Source organism: Ambystoma mexicanum, chromosome 6q (genome assembly GCF_040938575.1).
Source record: "Ambystoma mexicanum isolate Mex_15411 chromosome 6q, UKY_AmexF1_1, whole genome shotgun sequence".
NCBI classification, from domain to species: domain Eukaryota; kingdom Metazoa; phylum Chordata; class Amphibia; order Caudata; family Ambystomatidae; genus Ambystoma; species Ambystoma mexicanum.
Genome location: NC_090937.1, coordinates 1,124,048,608 through 1,124,063,857, shown reverse-complemented (window position 1 = coordinate 1,124,063,857; position 15,250 = coordinate 1,124,048,608). Strand labels below are relative to the sequence as shown.

At 52.3% G+C, this 15,250-nt stretch overlaps 1 protein-coding gene across 2 annotated transcripts in view; it reads left to right on the top strand.

The window, feature by feature from the left end:
* The window catches only part of ATP10D (ATPase phospholipid transporting 10D (putative)), a 2,065,840-nt gene that overhangs the window by 1,951,839 nt on the left and 98,751 nt on the right, over positions 1 to 15,250 (top strand). The window lies entirely within an intron of this gene.

The following is a 15,250-nucleotide window of genomic DNA, read 5'->3' as shown; positions in this document are numbered from 1 at the left end:
GACATTTGAGTTCCCGGGCTTTGGCAGACTATTTCATTGGGCTAATAAAGGAGTTGATGCCCCAAACCTTGGTGCTGCCTGCTCCTCCACTTCCTACGCCTCCACTGCCGATTGTCTTCCCTTGTTCTGCCTACAACTTGGCCTACAGCGCCACAACCACAGCCAGCTCGGCCACGCTGGTTACCGTACCACAAAATTTTCCTCCTCCTGCGTCTCCGCTTAAGCCAATTTTAGGGTCTCTTGGATGCACTAAATGTATGTAAGAGGTCTAGGATTGCATTTTAGCTCTTCCATTCTATGGCAAGGACCTTTTCCACCCCTCCACAGATGAGGAGTTAAATAAGCAGTCCTGACCAAAACAAGTCAACTGCCCTTTCATCAGCCCTCTTTCTCTAGGGACTGTAGACAAACGTCCTTCAGTGGATTTCACGGCTATCAAGATAGGAAGACAAGGAACCCAGCTTGCTCACCAAACGGCCGTAGGAGGAAACCAGTAAGACCCTCCCCTAGAGGGTTCTTTTCTGCCCATTTTCAAACACCATAGCTGGTGCAAAAAATGCAATGACATTAAGGGTCTGGTCCACCTGACTCCAGTTGGGTGCAGACTCTGACTTCATCTAAAAAGTTGGATGATCATCCCTCAGGACCCCTGGCTACTCAGTGGTTTCCAGGAGCATTTCGCCTCAGTATTCCACCTCTTTCCCCCTTAATCCCCCTTTTTCACCGGTGATCCAAATGGGATCCACTCTCCTCTTGCAGGAGATCTGAGAACTTCACTCCATGCAGGCCATAGAACCTGTCCTCCTAGCCCCCAGCGAGAGCGGTCTAGGGTTTTATTTGAGAATCTTCCCAATCGCCAAGAAGAACCAGGCAGGCCTGCGGGCGATCCTGGATCTCTCCAGCTTCAACCTCTTTATCCCCAACAAGAGGTTCAAGATGATAACGCCAGCTGAGATTCTTGGATCAGTGCAGATGAACAATTGGTTTTGCACGGTGGACCTCAAAGACACCTACCTGTATGTTACTTATCTAGGAACAATAGCAAAAATGCCTCTGATATTCAGTGGGCAGGCACCACTATCAATATGGGGCCTTACGATTTGGACATAATGCAGCCCCAAGAGTGTTCACAAAGCTGATGAATGCTGTGGCCAGCTTAATTTGCCTCAGTGATCCATGTATAGCCCTACCTGGACGATTGGCTGGTCTGAGCTTCTTTGAGCCAGAAGGCTCCCACAGATTCCAATATACTGTTGAATACTCTGTTCCAGCTCTGCTTTTTATTGATCTTTGGCAAAGTCCTCGCTTACTCCTTCTCAGAGACAGACATTTTTGGGGTTTGTTTGGGCATGACTTTTCCTTTCTGTCTCTCCACCCCCCCCCCCAAACACATCTCAGACATTCCCATTACAGTGACCCGGTTTCCAACCAGGAAGGTTCTGATGGCTTGGTGGTACCAGAGGTGGTTGGGCCTTAGGGCAGCATGCATCCTCTGCATTTTGCATGCCAGGTGGAAATTGAGGCTTCTGCATCTCTATTTGAGCAGCTTATGGTTGCAAGTCACGGACAAGCAGTTGCAACGGATTCCCGTGCCAGCATCTCTGGAACAGAATCTCGAGTGTTGGTCAGATCAGCAAAATCTCTTGCAGAGGGTCTCCTTCACAAAGCCTCCAACCAACATATGCATCACCACAATCATTCCTCAGTGGCTGGGGAGCCATGCTGGAAAGTCTAAAAGTCCACGCACTGTGGTCCGATCAGGAAGAAGGCATAACTTAGATACCCTGGAAGAGCAGGCTATCTTCTATGCTCTCCGGCTATTCCTCCCAAACATCAGTGGATAATTGGTCCATATGCAGATTAACAGCTCGACCACAATATTCTACATAAACAAGCACTGAGTCACCAGGTCACAGCCCCTATGTCAGCTGGCAATTTCCCTTTGGGAATGCAATTTGGAAATCAATCAGCCGACAATATACCCTCTCTTTCAAAAGTGGGGTCTCCCCGAGATGGAGCTTTTCACAACACTTAAAGTGCTTAAGGTATGCTTCCGTGGGTTTGGGGGGGGGGGAAAGGGGAGGGGGGTAGGAGCATAATCGTGGAGCGACGCTATAAACCTGTCCTGGGACAGGGCATTCCACTACGTATTTCAACTGATTCCTCTGATCCCCAGGGTTCTAGCTAAGTTGAAGGACTCCATGGACACCAAACTCATATTGGTAGTTGCACTGTGGCCAGCTCGCTTCTGGTACTTGGAGCGGATGGGAGTACGCTGGGTATAGGTCTAATTCCCCTTCACAGTGGCACAACGTCCTGTTTGAACCGCAGGGCAAGATTCTACATCCATGCCCTCAATTGCTCAACTTCGCAGTTTGGTGCCTGAGGGACCTGACTTTGGGTCATTTAGGTCTATCCTCCAAGAACATGAAAATTATCCTGACTGCTAGGACGAAACCTACATGATCTCAATAAAAGAGTAAGTTGATCAGATTTTGTCATTGGCCCTTGGATAAGAACGAGCGGGTTGGACAATGTGCTATTTTGTCTCACACCTCACATCTTCGGACGTTCCGATCAACTACTGCTGCAACTACTTGGTGGCCATTAACACTTACTGGAATGTTATCTATTTTGCCTTTTACACTGCAAATCCGGTTGTTCAGAGGCATCTGAAGTGCCTCCTTCTATTACATCCACCAGTTAAGACTTTACCCGATATTGGATTTGAATGTCTTTTTTTTTTTTTTGTTTTGTTATTTATTTTTGTCTGCCCTAATGGCAAGCCTGTTGAGCCTTTGGCCTCTGCAGATTTTAAGTTTTTCTCTGTTCGAAGGTAGTGCTGTTGGTTGCAATAATTTCAGCCAGGAAGAGTGAGTGAGATACAGGACTTCTCGACATTGGAACCTTATACATTCTTTCCCATGGACAAGGTTGTCCTAAGTACACATACAGCTTTTCTGCCCGAAGTGGTGTCTTTTTTTTCACATTAACGAAGAGGCGGGCCTTCCAACTTTCTTTCTGGACCCTCAGTCCTCTGCAGACTGTCCTTCAATCTCTAGATGTCTGCAGGGCTCTCCAGTTCTATCTTCATACGACAAAACAGTTCAGTAAATGTGGTGCCCTCTTTGTCACCTAATGAGGTCATAGCCCAGGAACAACATTTTCCAAAGCCACCATCGCAAGATGGCTTGTCTGTCATTGCCCATTGTTATTCCTCACAAAAACTGTTACTCTCCCAACCCCCACACACATGCAGTGATGACTAAGGATACTGCGGTTGCCTTCCAGACACGTGTTCGATGGGATGTTATCAGCATGGCTGCCATGTGGGCCTCTCCGTCAGCATTCTGCAAGCATTGTCTAGGGCGAATTCTAGATTTAGCCAGGCAGTCCTGCGGAATGTATTCGCTGCTACTTGGATAACCTCCACCTTTTGAGTTTTCATGCTACAAAATCTCCCATCAGTATGCAGGAAAGGTGACGGAAATTAGGAGCTACTCTCCGTAGTAACTACTGTACTCGTGGTCCATAGTCCTCTTTGTCCAGCATTGGATCTTTAACGGATTCACATGCTCTTGAATATTCCCTGTCAGACTGGGAATCCTCAGTAATGTTAATGTTAAAGGTATTTGTACCGTTCACCGTCCCCATCGGAGTGGTCCCTAGGCACTCTGGGGGATCTGAAAAGAGGGGTGTGAAAAAAAGGGGGTTAGTGGGGGGGTTACTAGGGTATAGTGGGAATAGGAAAGTGAGAGTTTTGATGTCCTGTTGGCAGCTTCAGTTTGGTTTCCATCGTTGGCTGAGCTTAAGTGCGGTTTTCGGTTTGGTGAAAATTCCCATGTGCTGTTGTGCCGGGTTATGTGTTTTGTCTGTTGGTGCAGTGTGGTGAAGTACGTGCGGATTGCTGTGCAGAGAAGTGGTTGTGTGAGTCTGTATAAGAGGTATATGTGGAAAGTTTAGGTTTTAGAGTTGGGTTAGCAGGTTTTTTCTTACCTCTTTGTCTTTGCGTTTCTGCGCTCAACATCTATGATTATGCTGTGTGTTTGGTATTGTAGTTTGTCCGCTTAGTTTGCAGGCATGTTGAGGAGTGGCAGTTTTCTTCTGTTTTATTCTAGTGGTATGTGTACTTAGCGGATGCATGCGTGTTCCCCTGCCCTGGGGTTGGCGATGTTTAGGTGAGTTTTCCAGGCCCTCCATGCTCATTCTGTGTGGGGTCCTTATCTATATTTTCTCTGTAAACTAGCAGTATGTGGACATGGGTGGTCAGGATGTAACCTCCCCTGCCCCAGCCCTCCGGTTACGGAAGATTAATTAAGGGGTCCCTCGCTGGGATTCTTGTTTCCCGCTGGGTCTGTTTCCTAGTAGTTTAATTCTGGTTCTGGCGCAAAGAGCCAAGTTTTGAGTAGTTTTCTGAATTCCAGATGTTCCCTTGTGTTGCGTATGTTTTTTGGTAGGTCATTCCAGGTTATTGCTGCCGGGTGAGAGAAAGATGATCCTGCAGATTTTCTTTTATTGTATGGTTTTGGTGCTTGTATATTAATGAAAAAAGTACATTTGTACCGCGCACCAAAGTGGTCCACTGGCGTTCTGGTGGATCTGAGTATCAAACAATACTCACTGTAATCGTATTTTGTATCTGCTTAGATTGACATGCTCTGCATAGGCTGACATCTAGTGGTAGCTCTAGAGCACTGACCACGAAGCCCCTGAAGCTCAAAAAGGGACACCGACAGGGTGCGCGCCCCAACCCCAGTGCAACGTCAACTGCATCCACAATCCCCCCCTACGTGTCCACTGCACCCACGACCCCCCCCCCCAAACCCCAGCAGTTTACCATTACATTTTTTTAACTACTTCTAACTTTCGTGCTTTATTAGTCATTTTGGGCCATACTGCCCACAGCCAATTAGACGGGTCCCCTTAGCTCCACCTCTGGTGGCCATCTTCAGATTTGGTAGTGCATTTAATGAATCCATGAAAGATACCAAAGCTGGAGAACAGGAGCTACAGGTAAGTAACACATTCGTTCCTCCATATGTCCATGCATCCCCCGCAAAATTGGTTCCCTTCGCTAGTAGTAGCCGACGAGCGGGAAACTGACTGGAGAATGAAGCATGGGCGCAGGCAGAGTCATTGTGGGTGTGTAGACCTGCCACTCCCTTGCCTGCGCTGAATTAAAGGGCAGTGCAAAAAAGCTCCCATCAGTATGGAAGAAAGGGGATTATGGACTAGGAGTAATGTAGTTACTACGATGAGTAACTAGAAAGATGAAAGTTAAGATTTATTTTGCTTAAGGCCTACATGTTCAACAGCACACATAGTAGCTTTTGATCTTGTAGGCTTACTGGGCTAATTGAGTTGTCTCATCCTACTTCTCCAGCATGGGGTCTGGCATGGATTCACATGCTCATGAATATTCCCCGTCGTCAGGCTGGGAATCCTCGGTAAAGAAAAAACCAGTATCAGTTTCGTTTCTGATCTGTCTTTCGTAGTAATAACCAATCACTGGTCTCTGCGTCATACTGACCACAGCCAATGACTGCCCTCTACCTAAGCACCGCCTCTGGCAGCCATCTTCAGATTTTTACCGCACGTTCATGTGTTGGGATCCTCGTGCTATTGCTCTCGAGCGTTAGTGCTATTTTTCGCGCTTTTTCACAAAAAACTTCGATTCTTTCGGTCAAAAGAGCCTCAAGCTCCACCGATCCTACATCCGATCAACGGGGACCCGTGTCGGATTCATCTGTGCCCCTCAAGGGTGAAGATTTCGTCGAGCTACACTTCGGAGGACTCCAGAAGCTTCTCAGGCCCGGTCTCGGAGATGGCCCAGGAGAAGGGAAGCTCGACGCCCGGAAAGCTGTTCAGGGTCTGCCCTGGATGCCAGCTGCAGAACGTCTTCAAGGAGGACGAACACTCTTTCTGCCTTTACTGCCTTCATGAGGACAAGACGCACGTGGAGAAGGACTGTGCGTTTTGCGGCAACATGTCGGAACGGACCATGAAGGACCGCCATCAACGTCTCGCCAACTGGCTGGAGGGTAAGAGCCCGTCTGGCGAGAAGAAGAAGAAATCCGAGCGGTCTTCTAAGACCTTTGAGGGCGCCCCGGCGACGGGGGCCCAACATAAGGCCAAGCACCGCGAGTCCGCTGGCACCGGGAGCGCCGAACGGTCGGGCTCTACGGGCGCCAGGCAGGGCGCACCCTCCCCGGCACCATCGACCACGAGCCAACGCTCTGGGTCGGGTAAGAGGAAGGCCGAGCACCCGGCGAAGCTCCTGGAGAGGCCCCGGTCGAGCTCTAAGGCAGAGGAGGAGCGTGGCAGTGCCCCCTCCCTCAAGGATAAGGCGGTGAGCGCACCTAAGGTGGTGAAGGCCTTGATCCATCCGACCAAGCCCTCTATCGAAACGGTCGCGGCGGCCCTGGCTCAGCCTGTGGTGGCTGCACCAGTGGTGGCGACCTCAGGGCCCAGAATCTCCCTGCCTCCTCGGTGGGAGTCTTCCTTTGTGCCCATCGATAGGACCCCCGTGAAACCCTCCGTGGGGAAGAAGAAGGGGGGGCAGGGCGTCGTCGTAGATTCGGCCTCAACCTCAGAAGAGGAGCTGATCGAGGTCTTAAGCCACGGCCTAGGCGTGGAAGGCGGCCAGCCCGTCGGAATGGACCCCGACGCAGGTGACGACGACATCGTCGAGGATACCGACGGGGCCCCTGCTCGCCCGTCGGATTCCCCTCTGCCAGCGCCGCAAGACAACTCGGCGGCCATTTTGTTGGCCATACAGTCCTTATGCTCCGAGATAAGGACGAGGCTACCGTTACCGACGGAGGAACCTCTCCCGTCGGGGGATCCAGAACCGGGATCTTCTGGTGTTCCCCCTACCAAGAAAAGAAGGATCCATCCACCACCTCCTTTTCAACCGTCGCGCCCCGTCCAGCCCTCCTCCCCGTCCACCCGAGGGGATGATACGGGGACTGACACGGCAGCGACGGGTACGGACGACGAGGCATACGACGAGGATTTTCCGTCGTCGCCTCCCACCAGGGCTTCTCCGCCCGACGAGATCGGATCTTTCCACTCCATGATCTCCAGGGCTTCCGAGCTTTTCCAACTCTGCCCTGAGGAGAAGAAAAAGGAAGGCTTCCTTTATCAGCGGCGCGAGGCCAAGAGGAAGACGGTCCTCGCAGTGCCTCTGTTGGACGACATTTGGGATGAGGGCCTTTCCCTCCTCAAGAACCCTTCCACGATGCCAGCTAGAAGAGACCGGTACGAGAAAAAGTACCGGGTCCCGGACACGGCCCCCCTATGCCTCCGGGCGCAGCCTACCCCGGACTCCGTCGTCTCCGCGGCAGCCAGGAAGAAAGCGGGGGGGGGGTGCGGCCTCCACATCGACTTCCCCGCCGGACGGCGAGGGAAAGAAATTGGATGCTATGGGACGTAGAGTCATCTCGTCGGCAGCGACGACGATTAAAGCGGCCAACGCCTTGGCTATCGTGGCCCGCTACGACAGGGAGCTCTGGTACAAGATAGCTCCCCTGCTGGATTTTCTGCCGGACGACAAGAGGGCGGAGGCCCTTGAGATCCTGCAGGAAGGTGAGGTGGCTTCGGACCACGCCATCACCGTGGCGACGGACATCGCCGACACTGGGTTCCGCCAGCTGGGCAACGGCGTTTGCCTTCGACGTCGTGGATGGCTCAAAGCTACGGACTTTCGGCAGGACGTCCAGACCAGAGTCCTGGACATGCCCTTCGACGGGAACAACCTGTTTGGGAAGACAGTGGACGATTCCCTTCAGGCCATCAAGGCGGATACTGAGACGGCCCGGGCCCTTGGAGTCCTGCAGCAACGACGGACGCCCTTTCGGAGCGGCGGAGGCAAGGGCGCCTCCAAAGGTTCCGGCGGCGGTTTCGCTTCCTACCGTCAAGCGGCCCGTTCGTCGTCGCAAGAGGCCTACAGAGGACGAGGCAAGTCTAGCGGACCCCGCCGTCGTCGCCAAGGAGGTCAAGGCGGCAAGGCCGCGTCCAAGCAGGATTGAACCGGCCGTGGGGTCGGGCCCCCACCGAAGCACCCCGGTGGGAGGCCGGCTGGCGGGCTTAGTCAGCGTGTGGGAGTCCATCTCCACCGACCGTTGGGTGCTGGACGCCCTGGCACGGGGCCACGCGCTCGAGTTTCAAAGAAGGTGCCCGCGCGTCCCCCCCGTGGCCAGGAAAGAACTTCACGTCCCTCAACTTCTCCTGGAGGTAAAGGCGATGCTCAGAAAGGGCGCCATCGAACTCGTCCCAAAGAGGCTTCGGGGCTCCGGAGTCTACTCGCGATACTTCCTCGTGAAGAAGAAGACGGGAGGATGGCGCCCCATCCTAGACCTGCGACGTCTGAACAAGTTCATCAAGGCGCAGAAGTTCCGGATGGTCACCCTCCAGCACGTCCTGGGTCAGCTGGAGGAAGGAGACTTCCTATCGTCGTTGGATTTGGAGGATGCCTACTTCCACATTCCCATCCTAAAGGGGCACCGAAAATTCCTCAGATTCGTGGTCCAAGGGCGTCATTACCAGTTCAAGGCCCTTCCCTTCGGACTACGGTCGGCACCCAGGGTTTTCACCAAGTGCCTCGCACCGGTGGCGGCGCAGCTGCGCCGCGAGGGGATTCACGTCTACCCCTACCTGGACGACTGGCTCATCCGCGCCAAGACGAGGGAGCTCGCCGTGGTCCACACGGCAAGGACCGTCCAACTCCTCACGGACCTGGGATTCTCCGTGAACTACGCCAAATCCCACCTGGTGCCCGCGCAAGTCGCACTGTTTCTGGGAGCGAGGCTCGACACAGTGTCCCTTCTGGCCTCCCCGTCGGAGGAGAGGACCAGGACCATCTTGGGCAAGGTGCAACGGATGTTGGTGGCCGACGCGGCCAAAGTGAGGTCCATCAAGTCCCTCCTCGGGATGATGTCTTCCTGCATCTACCTCATTCCCATGTGCAGGCTCCGGATGCGCCCGTTGCAAGAATTCCTGGATGCGCGCTGGATCCAGACGACGGGCAGCTTCGAGGAAAGGATCAAGCTCGACGAGAGTTTCCGACGGGCGATACGGTGGTGGGGCACCCGCGCGCATCTGACGGCGGGCATGGACTTCCAGACCCCAGCCCACCAGGAGACTGTGACCACGGATGCCTCCCTGGAAGGGTGGGGAGCGCACACCGAAAATCTGCACGCAAGGGGACTCTGGCTCCCGACGGAGAAGTCCCTGCATATCAACGTCCTGGAGCTCCGTGCAGTGTTTTGGGCCCTCAGGTCCTTCCTTCCGTCCCTCAAGGGCAAGGTGGTGAGGATCTTCACCGACAACACCACCACCATGTTTTACATCAGGAAACAGGGCGGAACCAGGTCCCCAGCGCTGTCCAAGGAGGCGCAGGACCTGTGGCATTGGGCCGTCGCCCAAGGGATTTTTCTGGCGCCGTTTCATCTGGCAGGGATAAAAAACACCATCGCCGACTCACTCAGCAGGGAGCTGCGCTCGTGCCACGAGTGGGAACTACGGCAGGATCTGGTGGATCGCCTCTTCCGACGGTGGGGCACACCCCAGATCGACCTGTTCGCGACGGCGACGAACACCAAGTGCCGGAGGTTCGCCAGCAGGTTTCCCCAGACGAGGAGCATGGGCGATGCTTTCTCGTTCCCCTGGGAGGGCCTGTTCCTCTACGCGTTCCCTCCCTTGCCTCTGCTAATCCGGCTCGTCAACCAGCTCAAGAGGTCACGGTGCAGGATGATCCTCGTCGCACCTGCGTGGCCGAGGCAGATATGGTTCCCGGACCTTCTGGACTTGTCAGCGTCCCCGCCGATCAAGCTGCCGGCGGACGCGGATCTACTCTCCAGGGAAGGAGGCGCCATCCTCCACCACGACCCGAAGTCGCTGAACTTGCAGGCCTGGCTCCTGCAGCGCTAGAGTTTGGAGGATACGACATACCGGCCGATTGCAGAGAGGTTCTTGCAAAGGCCAGGGCGTCCTCGACTCTTAAATGCTACGGACACAAATGGAAGAGGTTCTCTGTCTGGTGCCACGCACAGAAGATTAACCCTCTACGGATTACGGCTCCCCAAGTACTGCCGTACCTGCTGACGCTGGCCAAAGCTGGTCTGGCACACGCGTCCATCAAGATTCATCTTGCTGCGATCTCCCGATACACCAGAACCACGGGGCGGACGTCCTTGTGGTCTCATCGTCTGGTGAAAGAGTTCATGAAGGGACTGTTCAGATCGTTCCCGCCGGTGAAGGCTCCGGCCCCGGCGTGGGAGCTCAACGTGGTGCTGACCAAGCTCATGGGACCTCCGTTCGAGCCTCTGCACTCGGCCCCGTTGAAGTTTCTATCGTGGAAAACAGCTTTTCTTGTGGCCATCACCTCCGCACGACGAGTGGGAGAGATCCAGGCCCTTTCCTGCAAGGCCCTGTACTTGACTTTCCACGACACGAGGGTAGTGCTCAGGACGCACCCCTCCTTCATGCCCAAGGTACCGTCGGACTTCCATCTCAACGAACCCTTGGTGTTACCTGTGTTCTTCCCGTCGCCTTCATCGCCGGCTGAGAGGACTTTGCACTCGCTGGATGTAGCTAGAGCGCTGAAGTTCTACGTGGACCGCACGAAGGGTTTTCGGAAGACGTCACAACTCTTTGTGAACTTTGGACCTGTCAATCAGGGGAAGGCTCTCTCGAAGGCTTCCATCTCCAGATGGCTCTCCGGCTGTATCATGTGCTGTCACCGGTTGGCAAACCGACCGCTGCCTGGCCGTCCGAGAGCCCATTCCACCAGAGCGATCGCAGCTACCACGGCGTTCCTATCTGGTGTGCCCCTGCTGGACATATGCAGGGCTGCTACGTGGAGGTCGACGCACACCTTCACGAAATTCTACTGCGTCGACCGGGATTCCAGGGAGGAGTCCAGGGTCGGCCAAGCAGTGCTGCGCAACCTGTTCGCCTGAGGTGAGCCTGGTGAGGAGGTAAGATGCTTAATGTTGAGTTGATGTGATGCTTAATGTTGAGCCTTTGCCACCTCCCGTGGTTGTGCATGTGTGTACTGCTATGTATTCTTTATTCATGAGCATGTGAATCCATGCCAGACCCCATGCTGGAGAAGGAACAAGTTACTTACCTGTAACTGTTGTTCTCCAGCATGGGTCTGGCATGGATTCACATGCGAACCCTCCCGCCTGCCCCTCTGCGGCTCTTCACTTGGTCATACTGCCACTTCACGTGCTTCCAAATCTGAAGATGGCTGCCAGAGGCGGTGCTTAGGTAGAGGGCAGTCATTGGCTGTGGTCAGTATGACGCAGAGACCAGTGATTGGTTATTACTACGAAAGACAGATCAGAAACGAAACTGATACTGGTTTTTTCTTTACCGAGGATTCCCAGCCTGACGACGGGGAATATTCATGAGCATGTGAATCCATGCCAGACCCATGCTGGAGAACATCAGTTACAGGTAAGTAACTTGTTCCTTCCAAGACATTTGGTGCCAAATTACATTGATGTTGGTGAAGATGGGTGTGAGTTAGAAGTTATATAGCGTGCACTGTGTTCTCACCAAAGCATCTCTGGAGGCAGTGACTCTGCATTTCAAGGGGTTTCTTCTGCAGGTATCCTCAATCATCACAAGGTCAAGTTGCTGAATAGTTTTTTCACTTTTGCTAGCAACTAACGGGGGGCCATGCTAATTGCTTCTGCTCTTCATGGTCCCGTTGCTGAAGGTCAGTTCTACACTGGAATAATCGAGCAGAAGATCCCACTCTTTCTGATTAAGTCACAGAGAAGACATACCTGCCTTGGAAGCCCTTTTGAATTCCATCAAGACTCAGTCAAGTAAACAGATTTTAGGTTTGCAAGGGAACTGAAGTCAAAAGACTGAAGCGTCAGTGGACCATCTCCTTCAGAGATTGTTGCAGAGTTCAAGCAGTACAAACAGACATTGCTTGCCAATGTTCAGGCTAAGGGCTCTGCTAACTTGAACTTAACTGTGGCTTTGCTGCACTAGTACAGGGTCTGAATCTTGATTGGTATATATGAAAATGATTATCAAATGGGCCAGGTGTTCTATGGGCACATAGTTTTCAAGCAGGCTCTGTAATCTCTGGTGGTGATGTCTATTACATAAGGGGAGTGTGGATTTTGGTTATAGTACAATATGGTTATGGGGTGCTTACAGACCCCTTTGTTAGTGTGCTGCTGGAACTCAGTAACCAGAGAGGAGAGTACACTGAAGGGCACTGGATCAGGTGTTGTACCACATATGGGGCTCTGCACAGGGACTGGGACCATATTCGGACTCCAGAATTGGTGGTTCTGTTTTTTTGCCTCTGCACACTACTGCTGCATAGCGTTACACTTTCCCTAACACATTCTATGTTCGAATGCAATGCACAACCTTTACTGACCCCATATTGGACCCCTAAGGCACTCTACATGCTCACCACTATGGAGACATATGCCAGGGTATTGCACAACCTCCAGACTATATACTACCAAACAAAACAACCCTTCCCACAGTATACGCTACGTCAAACACTCCACGCAACGCATGCACATTCAGATCTCAAACACCCAGCCCCACAGCACAATCTACCCATAGGACAACATGCCCCGAAAATCCCATAAGACACCACTTAAAGTAGTATTGTAGGTGATCATAGTCTACCTGAAGTAGTATATTTCTTTTTCTCCTGTGTCCGGTTGTTTAGTTGTGATTATGAAACTTTGCACTTCTTTAGTTCTCAACTTCTTTAATGTACTATTGGAATATGTTTATTCAAAACCTCGCCCAGTCTGATATGAGGGTGAAGAGATGCACTAATTTAGTATGTATCTCTAAGGCTATCTCCGGGGCAACGCATTTGTCTTGTAAGTAAGACAGCCCTTAGCAACACAGGTTTGAATCCCAGTCTTGCGCTTACAAACTTGTCTTTGGTATTAAACGTGTTATAAAAGAACAATTCTAATTATAATTATGCCCTCACATTTCCACTTTACTAGAAAAGCTGCCGGCCTGCTGGTTTCCGCCAGTGGTGGTCCAATGGGAGTAATCAGCTAAAGTTAGGCCTTTTTAAACCGGTTAAGTCTCCACAGGGTCACAAACGCAATGTTTGGCAAATAAAACAGTGTTGGGCTGACTTTCATTAACCTGTTCCTTTGTTTCCAGTATAGACTGTAATATGATAGGGCATTTATATTGCGCCTGTACACAAGTGTTTCTAGGCGCCACAAGACAAACGATCCTACTAATCCTTGTGTCAGGGGTGTTGCTAGGTCTGGAAAAGATCAGGGGCTAAGCTAATGTCGGGACTGGCAGGACTCGGGCTAGGTTTATTTTTTTGGTTGTAGCACCTGAGCTTCTATCCGGAGCTACAACCAAAAGACCTGGCGCTATAGCCCCCTTAGCCCCCCTAGCAACGCTTCTGCCTTGTGTCATTTGGATCGTGCAAGTGGGACAACGAGAAGTGCAATGGGAAGGGAGAGGGGGGGGGGAGTGGAAGGGAGAGGGGAAGCAGAAGCGCGAGCAGGGCAGCTTGACTCTGAGCAAGTGCAGCCAGGACAGCGCGGCTCTAGTTAAGTGCTAGGAAGCAGGACGTTATAGGGGTTACAGTTTACAGCCCCTAAGTGCAAGTTAGGCCAGGAGGCAGTGCACGGAAGGCTGGTCTAGGAGGAGCCTGGTACCCAGTGAGACTCTGAGGATACCACGCAACCAGTTGGCGCAGCATACAGGTTAGTTAGCAGAGAAGCGAGAGCGAGAAGGCAGAGGTAAAAAGGAAGGCCTTGCAGGTGATCCTTCTCAAGTCTGAGAGGGCCAAGGAGGCGTTCCAGAGGGAGGCACCTGCAGAGGAGAGAGATCCACCCCCCACTCTATCTAGAGAAACAGTTTGACTCTCAGAGAGTTGGAGGCATCCGAGCGAAGGGCTCTAGAAGGAAGGTATTTCGGCAGAGAGTTGGATGTAGCGCGTGTCCCGTCCCTTGTGGACAATGCAGGGGGTCTTGAACTTGATCCTTGCAGCCACCAGGTGCCAGTGGAGAGATTTCAAGGCTGGAGAGATACCAGGCCAAGGATAAGTCTGGCAGTCCCGTTCTGGATTAGTTGCAGAGGGCGGAGAGTAGAGGCAGGTAGATTGAAAAAGAGGTTGTTGGAATAGTCCAGCTTGGAGAGCACCAGGGCTCTGGAGATGGAGAGCTTCTGGGGAAAGTGAAAAAAGGTATAATACCTCTGAGGAGGTGCAGCTGGAAGTGGCCCTTTTTTGCAAGGTCTGTGATGTGAGGAGAGAGTGGAGTCGAAGATTACACCAAGGTTTTTTGCCTTACAGGAAGGTGAGAGTAGAGGACCCAAGGTGAGCGGCTAGAGTGAGAGAGGGAAATCAGGAGCAGGTGTCCCAATGAGAAGAATTTCCCTCTTACTGACATTAATGAAGAGATCGTTGGAGGCACACCAATCCTGGATCGCGGATAGACTGTCAGGAATGAGCGAGGGAGATGAGCCAGCTGAGGAAAGCCTGAAAGAGAGCAGAGTGTCATCCGCAGAATAATGAAATGAGAAGAGAAGGTGGAGATTAAGTGGGCCAAAGGGGCCAGATAAACATTGAAGAGCCAGGGTGAAAGATAAACCCTGGGGGACACCACATGTTGAGAGAGGTGGTGGAGAGAAAAGACCCACGTTGGACCTGGGAGGGTCGATCTTGGAGGAAGGAGGTTAGCCACACCAGGACCGGATCAGTGATGCCCAGGTTTTCACTGAGTCGATCGCTCAGGGTGGCATGATTGACCATGTCAAAAGCAGAGGAAAGGTCAAGGGAGGTTGAGGACAGAGGGAGAGAAGGAATCAAGATCGAAGAGCAGATCTTCACAGGTGTTCAGGAGAGCAGTATTGTACCTCTGGCTGCTCTGAAGCCAGGTCATGGAGACAGCCAACAGATTCAGTGTGGAGTAAGCTGGGAAATGGCCTACCTTTCCAGGAGTTTGCCCAGGAAAGGAGTGATAGAAATCGGACGTTAGTTTGCCAGACAGGTTAGGATCGGGAGAAGGCTTTTTAGGGAGGGGGTGCACAATGGAGTGCTTGGAGAGAGGGTAAAGATCCAGTGGCAAAAGGGTGATTGCAGAAATCCGCCATGGCCGGAGATTTGGTCCTTGGTAGTTCTGGAAGAGCAGGGAAGCACCTGTTTGACGATACTTTAATAGATTGGGCAGTTAGAGAGGTAATGACATAAAAGGATCAGAAAACTGGTTACATCAGA